We start from the raw sequence: 18714 nt of genomic DNA on the forward strand, positions 1-18714 counted from the left end.
CCTTGCTGGCCCGCGATGGCCCCTATGACAATGCCCAGCTGTGACAATGTAATAGAACCTCCCAGGTATTCCACAAAATGTAGCGGTTCATGGTTTTCTCCTCACCAACCACAGAGACACAGGCTTTCAAGGAGAACCTGCTTTATTCATTAACTGGTTGCTGGTTCACAGCCTGCTAGGGAGTGACCATGGACACAACCAGCTGGGGAGGTCTGCTGAGTATCACTGATGTGTGCTGTCATCCATCCTCCCACAGGCAAGGGGACAGGAGGACAGCCCCTTAGACTGGCATCACGCTGCCAGGGGCACAGCCCTCATTTCTGTGGGGAAATTCTCTTTGGTGACAGGACTGTTGCAGGGACCCCCCAGGCCGGGATCCCATAACCCAACCCTAGCTGGCAATGTTGGGTAAAGGGTGGAAAAGCAAGCTGGGACTGGGGTGGTACTTTGGGCAGCTGTTTCAGGTCATTCTAGCTGGGCTGCTCTAACTACCCTTCTTGGTGAGAAGTCCTGGGGTATAGCAATGGGGCCAGGCTGGGGTGGGGCAGAAACACTGGTGAGAGATGGAAGGGGTGTTTGGGAAGGAAGTTCCCGTGAAGGCTTGGCTGGCAGGGCAAGGAATCAGGGAACTGAAAGTGAACAAGAGATCTGAGGCAGAGATTAGAAAAATGGCAGGACCTTTTTCTAATTGTTTGCACTAAAGACTGGGTGAGGTTTGGATCCCAAGGTAAATTTTTATTTATATAGGAAAGTTTAATACTCACAATTTTAAAAAGGGGTGGGTAGGAAGGAACAGGTTATTTATTCGAAAGAGCCTTGGTGACTTAGAGTTAAAACTGCCTTTAAAACTATGGGCTTCTGAGTTACTCATTATTAAAATGGGGGCAAAGTTAGTTTGTCGGGGGCATCAAGGAAGTGGGGGAGAGTTCAGGAGTCACTTTACTATTAATTCCACTGAAGTTAATCATCTTTTTACTTCTGGCTGCTTTTAAGATTTCCTTTTCATATTAGGTGTTCTAAATTTTAATTTGTTTTGTCTAGGTGTGTATTTCTCTTCATCTTTTTTAGGGGGATTCAGCAGCCTTCTCAAATTTATGGATTATTCTATTTAATGATTTGTGACAAATTCTCATCCATTCTCCTTTTTGTTTCTTTAAAATTTATTTTTTTCCTTCCAGTTTTACTGAGATATAATTGACATACAGCCCTGTATAAGTTTTAGGTGTGAGAAGCTAATGATTTGACTTATATATTCATGAAATGATTACCACAGTAAGTTTAGAAATGATTACCACAACGATTACCATCATCTCATATAAATACAAAATTAGAAATAGAAAACAATTTTTTTTTCTGTGATGAGAACCCTTAGGATTTACTCTCTTAACTGTCCCATGTAACCTACAGCATGTATTTATCATGTTGTACATTACATCATTAGTATTTATGACTAGAAATTTATACATTTTGACTATCTTCATCCAATTCCCCCTCCTCTCACCCTCTGCCACTGGTAACCGCAAATCTGATCTCTTTTGTTCTGAGTTTGTTCTTGAAGTATAACTGACCTACAACACTATGGAATTCCTGGTGCACAACAGCAATTTGATATTTCCATACACTTCAAAATGATCACCACGATAACTCTAGTTACCATCTGTCACCACACAAAGACATTACATCATTATTGACTATATTTCCCACACTACATACAACATTTCACACCCACAACTCACTTATTTTGTAACTGGATGTTTGTACCTCTTAATCTCCCTCGCCTATTTCTCTCCTCCCCCAGCCCCCACCTCCCTGGCAATCACCTGCTTGTCCTCCATATCTATGACTCCGTTTTTGTTTTTTTATGCTTGCCTTTTAGATTGCACACATAAGTGAACTCATAGGATTTGTCTTTCTCTGTTTGACAAATTTCACTTGGCATAATACCTTCTAGGTCTATTCATGTTGTTGCAAATGGCAAGATTTCATTCCTTTTTATGGCTGAGTAATATTCCATTGTATATATACAGCACATCTTCTTTATCCACTCATCTGTTGATGGACACTTAGGTTGCTTACATATCGTGGCAATTGTAAATAATGCTGCAACGAACATAGGGGTGCATATATTTTTTCAAATTAGTGTTTTTGTTTTCTTCAGCTCAATACTCAAACGTGGTCTATTTTTAATTTTTTGAGGAATCTCCGTAGTGTTTTCCGTAGTGGATGCACCAATTTACAATCCCAGCAACAACGCATGAGGGTCCTCTTTTCTCCACACCCTTGCCAACACTTGTGCTTTGTTGTCTTTTGGATAATAGCCATTCTGACAGATGTGAGGCGATATCTCATTGTGGTTTTGATTTGCATTTCCCTGATGATTAGTGATGGTGAGCATCTTTTCATGTGCCTGTTGGCCATCTGCATGTCTTCTTTGGAGAAATGTCTATTCAGGTCCTCTGCTTATTTTTTAATCAGGTTTTTTTTTTTCTGATGTTGATTTGTATAAGTCATTTGTGTACTTTGGATATTAATCCCTTATCAGACATATCATTTGCAAATATCTTCTCTCATTCAGTAGGCTGCCTTTTTTGTTTTGTTGATACTTTCCTTCACTGTGCAAAAGCTTTTTAGTTTGATGTGGTCCCATTAGTTTATTTTTGCTTTTGTTTCTGTTCCCTGAAGAGACAGATGCAAAAAAATATTGCTAAGACCAATGTCAAAGAGCATACTGCCTACGTTTTGTTCTAGGAGTTCTATGGCTTCAGGTCTTACATTTAAATATTTAATCCATCTTGAGTTTATTTTTGTTTATGATGTGAGAAAGTAGTCCAGTATGATTCTTTTGCATGTAGCTGTTCAGTTTTCCCAACACTATTTATTAAAGAGGCTATCTTTTCCCCACTGTATATTCTTGCCTCCTTTGTCATAAATTAATTGCCCATATAAGTGTGGGTTTATTTCTGGGCTTTCTATTATGCTCCATTGATCTATGTGTCTCTTTTTGTGCCAGTACCATAATGTTTTCATAATGGTAGCTTTGCATTATAGTTTGAAATCAGGGCACATCATACCTCCAAATTTGTTCTTCTTTCTCAAGGTTGTTTCAGCTATTCAGGGTCTTTTGTGTTTCCATACAAATTTTAGAATCGTTTCATTAGGATTTTTGTATCTATATTCATCAGTGACATTGGTCTGTAATTTTCTTTTTTTGCAATATCTTTGTCTGGTTTTTGGTATCAGGGTGATGTTGGCCTCATAGAATGGGTTCAGAAATGTACCTTCCTCTGCAATTTTTTGGAATAGTTTGAGAAGGATAGGTGGTAAATATTTAAATGTTTGGTAGAATTCACCTGTGAAGCCATCTGGTCTTAGACTTTTGTTTGTTGGGAAATTTTAAAATTACTGGTTCAATTTCATTACTGTAATTGATCTGTTCACATTTCCTTTTTCTTCCTGATTAGGTCTTAGGAAATTGTACATTTCTAAGGATTTGTCCATTTCTTCTAGGTTTTCCATTTCTTCTAAGTTGGCATATAATTGTTTGTAGTAATCTCTTGTGATCCTCTGTGTAACTTCTTTCTCATTTCTGATTTTATTTATTTGGGCCCCTTTCTTTTTCTCTTGGTGAGTCTGGATAAAAGTTTATCAATTTATCTTCTCAAAGACCATATCTCTGTTTCATTGATCTTTTCTATTTTTTTTTTTTAGTCTCTATTTCAATTATTTCTTCTTTTATCTTTATTATTTCTTTCCTTCTATCAACTTTGGGTTTTGTTTGTTCTTTTTCTAGTTCCTTTAAGGGTAAGCCTAGGTTGTTTGAGATTTTTCTTGTTTCCTGAGACTTGTATCACTATAAACTCCTCTTAGAGCTGCTTTTGCTGTGTCTCATAGATTTTGGATAGTTGTGCTTTCATTTTCATTTATCTCTAGGTATTTTTTGATTTCTTCTTTGACTATTTTCACTGACCCATTGGTTTTTAGTAGCATATTGTTTAGCCTCCATGTGTTCATGTTTTTTGCAGTATTTTTCTTGTAGTTGATTTCTAGTATCATAGCATTGTGGTCAGAAAAGACACTTGATATGATTTCAATCTTCTTAAATTTATTAAGACTTGTTTTGTGGCCTAGAATGTGATCTATCCTAGAGAATGTTCCATGTGCACTTGAAAGGAATGGTATTCTGTTGCTTTTGGATGGAATGTTCTAGATATATAAATTAAATCCACCTGATCTAATGTGTCATTTAAGGCAGAGGTCCCCAACCCCCAGGCCTGTTAGGAACCAGGCTGCACAGCATGAGGTGAGCGGCGGGCAAGCAAGTGAAGCTTCATCTGCCACTCCCCATCACTCGCCATGGCTTGCATTACCGCCTGAACCATCCCCCCCACACCCCAGTCCATGGAAAAATTGTCTTCCACAAAACCGGTCCCTGTGGCCAAAAAGGTTCGGGGCTGCTGATTTAAGGCCAGTGGTTCCTTATTGATTTTCTGTCTGGATGATCTGCCCATTGATGTCAGTGGGTGTTGAAGTCCCCTACTATTGTTATGTTACTGTCAATTTTTCTTTTATGTCTGTTATTATTTGCTTTATTTAAGTGCTTCTATGTTGAATGCATATATATTAACAATAGTTATATCTTCTTGGATTGATGCCTTGATTGTTATGTAATGTCCTTCTTTGTCTCTTGTTCCAGTCTTTGTCTTAAAATCTATTTTGTTCTGATATAAGTATTGCTATCCCAGTTTTCTTTTCATTTGCATTTGCATGGAATACCTTTTTTCATCCCCTCACTTTCAGTCTGTGTGTCTTTAGACTTGAAGTGAGTTTCTTATAGGTAGCATATATATGGGTCTTGTTTTTGTATCCATTCAGCCATTCTATGTCTTTTGATTGGAGCATTTAGTCTATTTACATCTAAATTAATTATTCATAGGTATGTACTTATTGCCATTTTGTTCATTGTTTTGGTGTTGTATTTGTAGTTCTTTTTCATTCCTTTCTTCTCTTGCTCTCTTCTCTTGTGATTTAATGACTACATTTAGTGTTATGTTTGGGTTCCTTTCTCTTTTTTATGTGTGTATCTATTACAAATATTTGGTTTGTGGTTACCACAAGGTTTATATATAACCGTATATATATATACGTATATGATTATTTTAAATTGCTGATCTCTTAAGTTCAAATGCATTTTAACAATCCTGCTTTTTCACTAAATCCCACCCCCACTGCCCATGTTTAATGTGAATCCCTTAACTACTTATTGTGGATATACATGATTTTACTACTTTTGTCTTTTAGCCTTTGTACTAGCTTTATAGGTGGTTGATCTACTATCTTTTTTATATATTTGCTTTTACCAGTGAGATTTATTTCCTTTCATAATTTTCATATAGGTAGTTGTGGCCTTTTCTCTTCTGCTCAGAGAAGTCCCTTTAACATTTCTTGTAAAACCAGTTTTGTGGTGCTGAACTCTTTTAGCTTTACTTGTCTATAAAACTCTTGGTCTCTCTTTCTAATCTGAATAATAGTCTTGTTGTGCAGAGTATTCTTGGCTACAGGGTTTTTTTTTTTCTTTTATGGCTTTATTTTTTTTATAGGTTTTAAAAATTAATTAATTAATTTGGCTGCACTGGGTCTTAGTTGTGGCATGCAGGATCTAGTTCCCTGACCAGGGATCGAACCTGGGACCCCTGCACTGGGAGCACAGAGTCTTAACCACTGGACCACCAGGGAAGTCCCTATCACTTTAAATATATTGTGCCACCCTCTTCTGGCCTGCAGAGTTTCTGCTGAAAAGTCAGCTGACAGCATTATGGAAGTTCCTTTGTACATAAAGTGTTGCTTTTCCCTTGCTGCTTTTAATATTCTCTCTTTCTAATTTTTGCCATTTTAGTTACAGAGTGTTTTGGTGTGGTCCTGTTTGGGTCGTTCTTGTTTGGAACTCTGTGTTTCCTGGACCTGGATGTCTGTTTCCTTTCCCAGGTTAGGGAAGTTTTCAGCTATTTTTTCTTCAAATAAGTTCTGTTTCCTTTTCTCTCTCTTCTCTTTCTGAAACACCTACAATGTGAATGTCAGTATGCTTAATGTTGTCCCAGAGGTCTCTTAAACTATCATCATTTTTAAATTTCTTTTTTCTGTTCAGCTTGGGTAATTTTCACTGCTCTGTCATCCAGTTTGCTGATTCATTCCTCCGTATCATCTAATTTACTGCTGATTCCTTCTAGTGTATTTATTTCAGTTATTGTATTCTCTACCTTTGGTTCTTTATGTTTTCTAACTCTTTGTTAAACTTCTCACTGTGTCCATCCATTCTTCTGCTGAGCTTTTCGAGCATCTTTATGATCACTAGCTTGAACTCTTTATTGGGTAGATTGCTCATCTCCACTTTGCTTAGTCCTTCTTCTGGGGTTTTATCTTGTTTCTTGAATATGTTGGAATATATTCCTCTGTCACCTCATTTTGCCTAATTTGCAGCTTTTATTTCTATGTATTAGGTAGGTCAGACATGTTCCCCAATCTTGGAGAAGTGACCTTATGAAGGAGACATCCTCTGGGGCCCAGTAACACACCCTCCTCTGGTCACCAGACCCATACGGTCTAGCAATGCCCTCTGTGTGGGCTGCATGGGCCCTTCTGTTGTGGTGGGCTGACTACTGTGGACGTGCTATTAGGTGTGACTGACCTCTGGTCTGGTTGGTTGCCAGACCCTACCTGGTGTGGAAGTTGCCAGCCAATGATGGATGGGGCCAGGTCCTGGCACAGCTGGCTGTATAGCCTGTGGAGTTTCAGTCCTGGTGCCATCCCACTGGTGGGTGAATCCAGGTCCTGGGTTAACTGGCTGTAGGGCCCTGGCAGTCCTAGGGCTAGTGCCGGCCCCCTGGTAGGTGGGGCTGGGTCCTTAGCCCTCTGGTGGGTGGGGCCAGACCCCAGGGTAGCTGGGGTCTCTGGTGGTCCTATGACAGCAGGTCTGCTAGTGGGTGGGGCTATGTTTCTGGTGGTCCTATGACAGCAGGTCTGCTGCTGGGCAGGGCTATGTTTCTGTCCATGTAGCTGCTTGGCCATGAGCTTCCCAGGACTGGTGCTGACCAGCTGGTGGGCAGGACCATGTCCCAGTGCTAATAAGCTATAGGGAGTATTCCACAGTGGTGCCTCATGGTAGAATGAACTCCCCCAAATGGCTACTGCCAGCGTCTATGTCCCCAGGGTGAGTTCCAGTTGCCTCCTGCCTCTCTAGGAGGCTCTCCAAAATCAGGAAGTGGGTTTGACCAAGGCTCCTTTCAAATTACTGCTTCTGCCCTGGGTCCCAGAGCATGTGAGATTGTGTGTGTGCCCTTGAGGAGTAGAGTCTCTATTTCCCACAGTGCTCTGGGTCTTTTGAAAGTAAGCTCCACTGGCTTTCAAAGCCAAATATTCTGAGGGCTAGTCTTCCTTGTTCAGGAGCCCTGGGCTGGAGAGCCCAATGTGGGGCTTGGACCCCTTGTTCCTTGGGGAGAACCTCTGCAATTGTAATTATCCTCCCATTCGTGGATCACCTATCCAGGGGTGTGGGTCTTGACTACACCATATCTCCACCCTCCTACCCATCTCGTTGTGGTTCCCTCTTTATATCTTTAATTTTAGAAGATCTTTTCTGCTAGTGTTCAGGTCATTCTCATCAATAGTTGCTCTGTAAGCAGTTGTAATTTTGGTGTGTTCATGGGAGGAGGTGAGTTCAGGGTCTTCCTACTCTACCATCTTGGCCACTCCCTCCTTATCCATTTTCTTGTTGAATATTGTATCCCTTTTATTTTCCTTCTTACCACCTTCATAAGCCTCAATTGGATGTATATGAGATATTTTATCTCTGTTCTCTGTTTCTACTCCATGCTTTCATGTTATTAACCTCTTTATTTCTCTATCCTCAAAGTTGTTGAGGGACAATGTTTGGCACATAGAAAGCACATGATAAATCATTGTACCCTTTCCTGGTAAAGGTGGGTAAACATATAATTACTGGGGGGGTGTGGTTAGGTGAGCCTTATATTTAAAAGACAAACTGAAAAATGCATCACTGCAAAATATATTTGTATGAAGAAGAATTGGGATACAGAATGGTCCTCTAAATCTTTGCTACTCAGGCATGGTTCCTGGACTATAGCATCAGCCTCACGTGCAGAATCCCAGCCCTTACCCCAGACCTGCTGAATCAGAATCCGTATTTTAACAAAAGCCCTGCACTGTAAAATTTGAGAAGTGCTGTTGCTTTACAAACTTGCCTGAGAATATTGGAATCACCTGAGGTATTTTAAAAACTACGGGCTCCTGGGTCTCACCTCCAGAGACACTGATTTCATTGGTCTGGGCATTGAGTCTTTTGAAAGCTCCTCTGTAATTTTAATGTGCAGTAAGCATTGAGAACCACCACTCTGCATCCCTGGGCTTTCAGGTATTTGGGGGATCTGGGCAGGGGGTGAAGCCGAAAGAACAGGTTGCCCGCTCAGCTTTCCCAGGCAAAACCTCCTTGCCACAGCAGGAGTCGGCCCTGGCTTTTGCCTAAAGGAGGCTGCGGGGTTTAAAGGAAGGAGATTCTGTGTTCTAATCCCAACTCTGCCTCCCCAGTAGGCTGTGTCCCTGAGCCCAGTCACTGCTAGCCAAAAGAAGGACCAAGTAAATGACTCGTCTCTCTGAGTCCTGGTGTCATCACTTGAAAATGAGGCTATTTATTCCCTCCAGCCATAAGGTGTAAAGTTTCCCCTACATTTTCTGTCCCTCCTGCTTTATGGTCCTGCTGAAGAGGGTTTCTCCCAGCTGGGCTGGCAACACTGGGGCTTGAAGCAGCTTCAGGTGGAGCAGGTGTGCTCCTGACGGGTAGAGCGCATGATTTCATTTACAGGAAGGTGGCGGGGTCAGAGTAGTGGTTACCCTTTGGAGGAGTAATTGACAGCAAATTGGCACTCGGAAGCCTTCTGGGGAGTGATGGTATTCTATATCTAGACCTGGGTGGTGGTTTTATGGGTGTATAAACCTTCACTGAGCTATTCACCTGGGAACTGAAGACTATGTAAATTATACCTCAATTAAAAACAAAGAGCAAGTAGTGCTCGGCAGGCCCCCAGGGGAATAAAAAGTTCAAATCACTTTATAGCCAGGAGCTGGGAGACTTTGGCTGGTTTGGGAGCTAAAGCAGAAACTGGGTAGGTGGGGAGAGAAGGAGAGCCAGAGACAGACCCAGAGAGACAGGTACAGACAGAGATGGACAGAGAAGGTGCTTAAGGGAATAAGCTGACCCAAATTCCAGGTGGCTGAATTAGTCCTAGGTAAAAAGGGTGGGGTTTGGCTTCCAAGTAGGGTGACCAACCATACTGGTTTGCCCAGGACTCCTGGTTTTAGCCCTGAAAGTTCTGCATTCTGGGAAACATCTCAGGCCAACGCAGTGGGGACGGTTCATCACCCTGTTCCCAGGCCTTGGGCTGAGGCTGGCAGGGAAATGGAGCGGGTCCAGGGAGAAGCTGCCCCACCCAGGGCCCCCAGGACGGTTAGGTAGATGGGCTCTCTCCTCTTCAGCCCGAGGTGGCTGTGACTCCGCAGAGTCTGAAATGCGGCAGCGGCCACCTACTTCGTAGCCATCCTAGATATGGCTTCTGTCCAGTCTCTGCCTTCATGGCACCCATCAGGCTAGTTTGCAATTGCTTATTTGCTTATGGGTATTTCTCTTGGCTTTGCGCCCCTGGGGGTTATGGGTGAGGCTTCCTTGCCCTTGCATGCTGTACTCTAGCTCTGCTCAGGGCCCCAGCACCAGGCCCTCAGGGGCTTCCTCGTCTTCTGGGGCCATAGATCCTTTTGGCAGCTTTTGGATCCTTTTGGAAAAAGTTTTAATCCTCTTCTCAGAGTAATGCTTTAAATGCATAAAATAAAATGCAAAGTGTTGCAAAGAAAATCAACTATGCGGAGATACAGCTAAGCATTTGTGACAAAGTCATAAGTGTCCTTTATTAAGGCTTTAACAAAATGAGGCACAGGTGTGATATACTGGGGTAGCCATGACTACAGATGGTAATTCATGATACCTGCAACAAGTGTGCCGTGAAAATGAAAATACCTGTGATATCTGTGGGCGACAATCACAGGTGCTGCTGACACTACAGTGGTTTGTTGCGTACATCCCTAATAGCAGGACACGCTAAATTTCACTTAGTAGTTACGGAAAATATAGATGTACTTTCTGTCCCAATCCAAATTCACATGAACCCCTGAATTCTACCCATGTGCCCAGGATAAAAAAGTGCTGCGTAAGTGAATGAAAGATCAGAAGTGTGTATTGTAAACTGTAGAGTGCAGTGCCGTGTAATATTGTTGTCATTGGGGGATGCGGGTGCTTCTGGGATGGGCAGGGGAGGATGAGAAGCAGGCTAAAACCAGATTATTAGCCAGCAAACTGCGAGGCCAGAAGCAAACAGGGCCACCTAGTCTGTGTGTTTCAGAGCTGGCGGCTGATCCTCAGCAGGCTTTGCTCCAGTAAAGTAACACTGGGCCAGACCTCACCCCGCCCTCCATTCCCCAGTGTGTAGGGAGACTGACGGCTTGCAGAGCTCAAGCACTGAGGGGAACAGGGAACCTCTCTCTTCAGCCTGGAGAGAGGACTCTGGGGGCACAGTGGGAGGTGCTTCGGGGTCAGGCCGTGCCCATAGCCAAGGGAGAGGACTGCAGGGAAGGCCTCTGTCCTCACTCCACGCGTATCCCCCCAACCCCCATCGAGACAGGTTTCAGGTAAGCCCTCCTGGGCTGGGGCCCTCTTTTAAGAAGAAAGTCCACCTGGGAGAGGTGGTGCATTCAGATCTCAAGATCTCAGCATGAACGATTTTGTATATCACCCTGCTTAAGAGTGCAGGGGAGCAGAGACCCTGGGGGCAAGGGGCCCCATTCCTGGCACCAGCCCAAATGACCTCCAGCTGAAAGACTGCCCTCTAATTAGCAATCAGGAAATCAAGGCATAGCACGGCGCCAAGTAGCATGACCCCAGCTGTCGAGTGGTGAGAATCCAGCCCTCTAGACCGCATGCCCCTGCCCCGCACGGCAGAGCTGCAAAGCCCATGGGTTATTTTTATCTAACGGCGCTATTGTTGGTTGCCTGGTAGCTGCTGTGGTGGGTCTAGCAGCACTGAACTTACAGCCAGGATTTCCTGTGCAGCTTCCTCCTCCTCCCTCATGCAAGGGTCCCTCCCTCTAGCGCTCAGGAGGCAATCTGAGGGCTGCCTGGAGCTTAACCCTGGCCTTGGAGGAGGACGCCAAGGGCATCGTGGCCTTCTTCTCTGGCTGGTCCCCTCAACACAGGCCACCCCGGCCCCACCCTTGGGTACCTCAGCCTCATTTCCGCTGCAGAGAAGGGTATAAAGGTACTTTTTCTAGTTGCCTCTCTCCCACCCTACAACTCTGTAAGGTAAAAGCACTCACTGCTTTCTAGAAAGCCAGGTTCACTCAGTGACTCTCAAACTGTTTCGACAGCAGCACAATTTCTCATGACCCAGTACACACATCCGTACACAGGTAGGCATGAAACCAAGTTTTCAGGGAATAACAATCTTCCCATGTCTGTTGCACTCTGCTATATTTTTCCTGTTCTATTCTAGTCTTTTCTGTCATCTTTCTTTTTAAAAATTCTGGTTGCAAACCACAAATACATCGATTTCACAACCCAATAATGATTCATGATTCAGCTGGAAAAATACTGTACCAGATATATCTTTGGAGCTATTTCTCTCTTCTGAATGAAGGGCACTTGAGTTTATAGAGGGCCTCTGAACTAGGCATGGTCCTGGTTTTGGAGTTATATCCATTTTACAGAAAAGGAAGCTGAGACTCAGGCTGAGTAGCTTGCCCACGGAGTCAGCCAGAGTGGGAGCATTTATGCCATGGAAATTGGCAAAAGCTTTAAATCAGGTTTTCTGGGTTTTTTTCCCTTGAGCGCCAGCTTTTACACATTTACCAGCACATCATTGATTCTAACCCTGCTTTCGGTATATTTTAAAGCCCTCTGACCTCAGCTTCCTCATCTGTAAAATAACATTAAAAATGCCGACTTCATGGGAAAAAAATACATTGAGTACATTCTGGTAAGTATGAGGGACAATGGAAGGAAACAAAAATGCAAATAATCCCATCACTTGCCACCGTAATGGGATTTGAAAGATGAGGCCCCCAAACTCCACCGTCTTGTATAATTTCCATCATTGCTAATTGTAGTTTGTACAGAAAAATAACCTCTCTATATAAAAACCCACACTTTGTAAAACTGTTGTGAGAGTTAGAAGAAATTATGGTAAACCTATAGCCCAGTGCTCTATAAATAGTAGCCAATATTAGAAAAGGGTGAATTCATACTTTTCTGATTGGAAATGGCAACAGAAGTAGTGCAAATTGAATTACATTTCAAAGCAGGACCTTCTATGCAGGTAAATGGGGAGAAGGGAGTGTTCTAGTGAATATTCTGATACATAGGCTATAATGACAAACATATCTCACATCAATCACTAATTTTCAAAATTCTAGAATAAGCTCTTTACAGCCTCAAATTTACCCAGTCCCAGTGCAGCGGTGCCCCCTCCATCCGACAGATACCTCTGCCTGGTGACACCCAGAGAAGACTCAGCCTTAGGACAGCATGGGCTCTAATTCTGGACAGTGGCCTCGGCCTGCTTGAAACCCCTCCTGTCCTTTGCCACCCTGCTCTCTGAGGCCACACAGGAAAAGTCTATATCATCGTCACCATCATCATATGATAACAACGGCTGTATTAGTTTCCTATTGTGGCTCTAGCAAATTACCACAAAGGTAGTGACTTAAAACAACAGAAATTTATTATCTTACCGTTCTAGAAGTCAGAAGTCCGAAATGGGTGTCACTGGGCTACAGTCAATGTGTCGGCAGGGCTGTGTCCCTTCTGGAGGCTTCGGGGAGAACTGTTTCCGGGCCTTTTCCAACGTCTAGAGGTACCTGTATTCCTTGGCTGGTGGCCCCTTCCGCCATCTTCAGATCTCTCTTTGACTCTGGCACTCACTCTTCTGCCTCCCCCCTTGTAAAGACGCTTGTGATTAGATTGGGCTCACCTGGATAATCCAGGCTCTCCCAAGCCAAGGGCAGCTGATTAGCAACCTTAACTCCACCTGCAACTTTAATTCCCACTTGCCATGTAACATAACAGAGTAATAGGCTCTGGAGGTTAGCATGTGGACAACTTTGGGAGTTGGGGGTATTATTCTGCCTACCGCAATGATTAACATTTTGAGCACTCACTGTGTGCCTGCTACAGTTCTTAGCATGCTACTTGTAATAGTGCATTTAAACCTCACCACAACTCTGTGAGGTAGGTACCCGTTTTACAGAGGAGGAAAGTGAGGCCCAGAGAAGAAAAGTAACTCACCTAAGGTCACACAGCTAGAAAGAGGCAGGCCTGAGCTACAGATCCAGGGCCCTGAACTCAGAGCCCATTCTCTTAGCCATAACCACACTTCAGTAATTGGAAGACAGATGTACAAACTGAATTCTACCTAATTTAATTCTCCTTTGATGATCCAGAAGCCCCTTCAGGCAGTGATATTGCCTCAGGTCCATCAATACTGACTGCCATTTGCCACCCGGTCAGACAACTTTGGGTGGGCTGACCAGTGGATTTCCAGGGGCTGGGATGCCTGACGAGCCTGCTTCCTTCCCCAGTTGGCTTCTCAGAGTGGGCAATATTGATTCTAAACTCCGCTCTGTGATATCTGACCTCAGCTACTTCTCTTTTCCTCTACTCTAGCCCTGCTGGCTTTGCAGACATTCCTCAAAAAAGTCAAGTCAATGTCTACCACAGGGCCTTTGCATTTGCGGTCACCCACACCTGGAATCTCTACACAAAACTCAAGCATCATTTCAAACAGGTTTCTGCCCAAGGATCTCCTCTCCAAAAAGGAGCCAGACATCAGGCCTAGCTTGATGGGAGATGTCTCCCCCTTCCCTCTCCAATATTTCGGTGGACAGAAGGCATTAAATTTCCCTTCTTCTCCCTGTTTTCCCCTCCTTCATGGTGAGAAATAAAAGGGGCAGACTAAGGGAGGTGCATTTGTGAGTAGGGAGCTGTCTTCACCTTGAAGCTCTCCTTGACTCTGGTGTGCACACAGGACTCAGAGCAAAAAACAGGGGAGAGAAGGAAGGGGCCGGTTCCTTAGATCTTTGAGGGGAAGAGAGGTAAAACCCTGACTTGTGGAGTGCCTACTGAGTGTTCAATCCTCACATCCCTGTGCAAGAGGTACTAGAAAAGAAACCTGAAGATCCTGGACATTAAGAAACTGGCCCCAGATAACATATGGAGGGGCTGAACAGGACTTGAATACAAGTCATCCTGAATAACACAGCAAAGGTCACCGGTTGCCACCAATGTTCCTCCTTTAGGGACAGAGGAGGTGACCTGGGGTGGAGTGGGGACAGCATTGAAGCGATTGACCAACCATGAACATGAATTTTTTCCTAAATGAATAAATATTCTATTTAGAAAGTCACATGGAGACAATGAGAGACAGAAGTAAAGACTCATGTTTCCATCCCCAGGGGATATTTGCATGTGGACGTACAATTGTTCTAACACCAATTGTTGAAAAGACCGTCCCTTCTCCACTGAGTTGCCTCGGCACCTTTGTCAAAAATCAATCATCCATTTACGTTTGGGTCCATTTCTGGACTCTGTTCCGTGGATCTCTTTGTCTATTTGATGCCAATGCTAAATGTTTTGATTACTGTAACTTTGTAATAAAGTTTGAAATTGAGATTTGGGTTCTCTAACTTTGTTCTTTGTTAAAGTTGTTTTGGCTATTCTAGGTCCTTTGCATTTTCACAGGAATTTTAGAATCAGATTGCCAATTTCTGAAAAAAAAAACTTGCTGGAATTTCGATTGTGTTGAATCTATAGCTCAATTCGGAGAGAACTGACATCTTAACAACATGGTGTCTTCAGAGCCATGAAGAAGGGATACCCCTCTGATTACGCAGGTCTTATTTCATATCTCTCAGTAGTGTTTTGTCGTTTTTATTGAATAGGTTTTGTAGATCTTTTGTCAGATTTATCCCTAAATAGTTTATGTTTTGATGCTAATATAAGTGGAATTTTAAACTTCAATTTCCAATTATTCATTGCTAGTATACAGAAATATAGTCGGTTTTTGTATATTGATCTTAGATCCTGCAACCATGCTGAATTCACATGTCAGCTCTAGTAGATTTTTGGGGTAGGTTTCATAGGAATTTTCTACATAAATGATATCATCTGTGAATAAAGACAGTTTTCTGTGGGGCTATGTTCAAGGAGGCTGTGTTGTAATAAACTCTATCCTCAGGCTGTTTGGGGGACACAGAGGGCAATCCAAGATGAGGATGATCAAGGCTTGAACGTTATCTTCAGGGCAGCAGATCCATAGATCTAATGGTCTGACAGGCTAATGTTAAAATGGACTGATCTTCCACTAATATCAATTGAGCTCAGCACAGATCACTTATACTGCCCATGGTTAAGAGCCCAGATGTGGGCTGAGTGAAGGCAAAAATAGCCAGCCTCAGGTTCAACAAATGTCCAAAAACCCTTTCCACAAAGCACCACCTTCTCTCACTCTGACCTCCATGAAGCCCCCTTCCTGGTCTCTTAGCCTTCCATCTTGCCCGCTCCAATCCCATCTCCATAAAGCCAGATTGTGTAAAAATGTAAATGATGCTGTCCTAGGCCCTGCACTTAGAATAAAACCCAAACTCCTCACCCAGGCCTAAGAATCCCTCCTTGCACTGTTTCCTCCTCTCCATTCCCTCCAGTCAAGCTCATCCCAAGCCTTTTCTGCCGGAAGTACTCTCTCCATGCACCTCACCCGCTTCCTCTCCTACCCCTTGTCACTTCTTCAGATGCCTCTCCTGACCCTTCCAACAGACACTTACTCTCAGAGCACCTGTTTTTCCTTTAATTTTACACTAAAGCAGTGCAGTAAGAGCTGCGACCACTGCTATTTTGTTCACCCAAACTCTTTAACCATGCCTGATAAGTCCTACGCACTCAGTCAACGGTTTGAATGATTCCTGGATTTCTCTCAAGCTATATACACACCCATTCATTCACTCCCAGTCTTTGTGAACAACTTTACAATATATTTTGGATGTTTCTCTTCCCTTAGAAGGGCGGTTTAAAACCATGGCTGTGAGATTTCCCTAGTGGCACAGTGGTTAAAAATCCACCTGCCAATGCAGGGGACACGGGTTCGAGCCCTGGTCCAGGAAGATTCCACATGCCGTGGAGCAACTAAGTCCGTGTGCCACAAACTACTGAGCCTGCGCTCTAGAGCCCACAAGCCACAACTACTGAGCCCACATGCTACAACTACCGAAGCCCGCGTGCCTAGGGCCCATGCTCTGCAACAAGAGAAATGACCGCAATGGGAAGCCTGTGCGCCGCAACGAAGAGTAGTCCCCGCTCACCACAACTAGAGAAAGCCCACGTGCAGCAATGAAGACCCAATACAGCTAAAAATAAATAAATAAAATAATAATAAAAAAAACAACCGCCACCATGGTTGTGTGTTAAAATCTAGGTGATTCTAAAAAATGCTAATGCCTGGACCTCACCCCAGACCAACTGAAATGCAAGTCTGTGGGGGTAGGATCCAGGTTATTTGTATTTTTTTAAAGCTCTCTTGGTGACTCTGATGCACATCCAGAGTTAGAACCGCTAGCATAGAAGAAAAAAGCTGCTTTCATTCAACCAGCTGATAAAAACCATGGATGGGCTCACCCCAGAAGGGCCAGAAGGTGAGATATGTAAGGACCCTCACATGGGGCTCCACTGAACTCAGCCTCCTGCAAGAGTATCTCCTGTGCTTTGTCTGTTCCAATGGAGCAGCAAGAAAGAAAGAAACCAGACAAGAGTGGAAAGCATTTTCAAACTTTATTTACAACTGTCACAGTGACAAAAAGTAGTTTGGAAAAAAAAAATGCTAGTTTCTCCCTGAGCCTCAAAAAAGAACAGATAGAAGTTATAGGAGGTTCATCTTACAACAGGCATTTTTACTGAAATACTAGGGGGTTTTTTGTTTTGTTTTGTTTTGTTTCAATAGCATCAGTTAGAAATACACACAAGTTACTTAAAAAAAAAAAAAGAGGAGGCCAGACAGGAGCTCAGCCACTTGTCCAAGAGCAGCTGGGTCGCCCCAAGAGGCTCGCCGCTGAGGGTCCTGACTTAAGCTGTCAGCCCCTGGCCTGCTCAGACTGCACGTGACCGTACAAAGGGGTCTAGTGACCGGCAAAAGTAATAAACCACCCCCATAAACACACATATACACAAAGTAGATTTGTTATGCAGTTTACAAGCACGTTCCCATCAGACGGCAAGACCAGGACAGATGATACAGGGGAGCAGATGAGAGGGGGACACAGAAACATGGGATTTTCAAAGGCAAGACCCCATCCACACAGGGAGGCACGGGATGAGAACTGCAGCTGCAGGGGTGTGAGGGTAACTGGGAAAGGCTCCCTGCAGCCAAAACAGAAGGAGAGGGAGAGCGAGAGTAAGAAGCCCCCTCGCAGGGCAGGCTGCAGGCCTCTCCCACTTGCTCGAGGAGCTGGAGGAAGTTATTGCCATCGGTGTGTGCAACACAAGCAGACAACACAGAGGTTGGGGGCAGAGGGGTGAGGGGGTGAGCGTTGGCTTCCCAGGACCAAGTCCTGCTGATGTGACAACAGCACACGCTGGTCCTCCTGCACCAGCGTTCTCCAGAGCCACACTAACCTTGAGGTATTAAGTACAACTCTACACGCATGTCCCAGCTGGGATCAGGCTGGACTGACTGGAGCCCTGAGGGGACATGGTGGGTGCCTCCGTTGGCCGAGTACAGCCCCAAGGGAGGGTCTTGAGCACACCTCTTGTCTGCACCGTCCTGCTCTGAGATAGAGATGGTCTGAAGGGCTTGTCCTGCAATCTTTGCAGCTCCAGATGGTTCTTAACTATGACGAGAAGCTCTAAGTCCAAGCTAGCCTTCTCTTGCAACTTGCCCTTGCAGGGGTCAGGTGGGAGGTGAGGAGGTTATCATGCTCCCTCGTCCTGCCCCCTGCATCCAGACACACCGCGGAAGAAGCCCAAGACCTCATGACACCCTTTAGTTTCAAATTCAATCCCCAGGCTGCTGCATGAGAGCCTGTCACTGCCATCCAATAACTCCCAGGCTCTGCCAGCTCTCAGGACCTGCGTTAAAGCTCACTTCCCCCACAAGAAACAGAAAAAGCCTCCTCCGTTCGCCATTCAGCTCCCACCGGAAAAAGAGGCCAAGATCCCACGTGGGAATGGGTGCTGTGGCTGGCCAGGCTGGCTGGAATCTGCGGCAGGGCGGGCAGCCACCCGGCCTGACCGCTGTGCCAGGGCTGGGAGGGTGGAGATGAGAAGGAAGGGCCAGCCTGGGGGAGCCCACCACTCTGTGCCTCTGCCCAAAGGGAGAGCAAGTGTGTGGGGGGGCAGGTGGGGATGGACCCTGGTGTCCAAGCATCTACATCGGCCCTCCAACAAGGGTGGGAAGGGCTCTCGCTACTTCCAGAAGGGCTGGGGGGCAAAAAGGATAAATCAGGGGAGCGCTCAACATTGCAGCCTCTTTAAAAACCTCCAGATTACAGGGGCACACGCACCTGCTAGGGCCTGAGGGGAGGGTCTGGAGAAGGAAACGGGAGGCGTTCCTGGCATCG

The sequence above is a fragment of the Phocoena phocoena genome, chromosome 14 (assembly GCF_963924675.1).
Source record: "Phocoena phocoena chromosome 14, mPhoPho1.1, whole genome shotgun sequence".
NCBI classification, from domain to species: domain Eukaryota; kingdom Metazoa; phylum Chordata; class Mammalia; order Artiodactyla; family Phocoenidae; genus Phocoena; species Phocoena phocoena.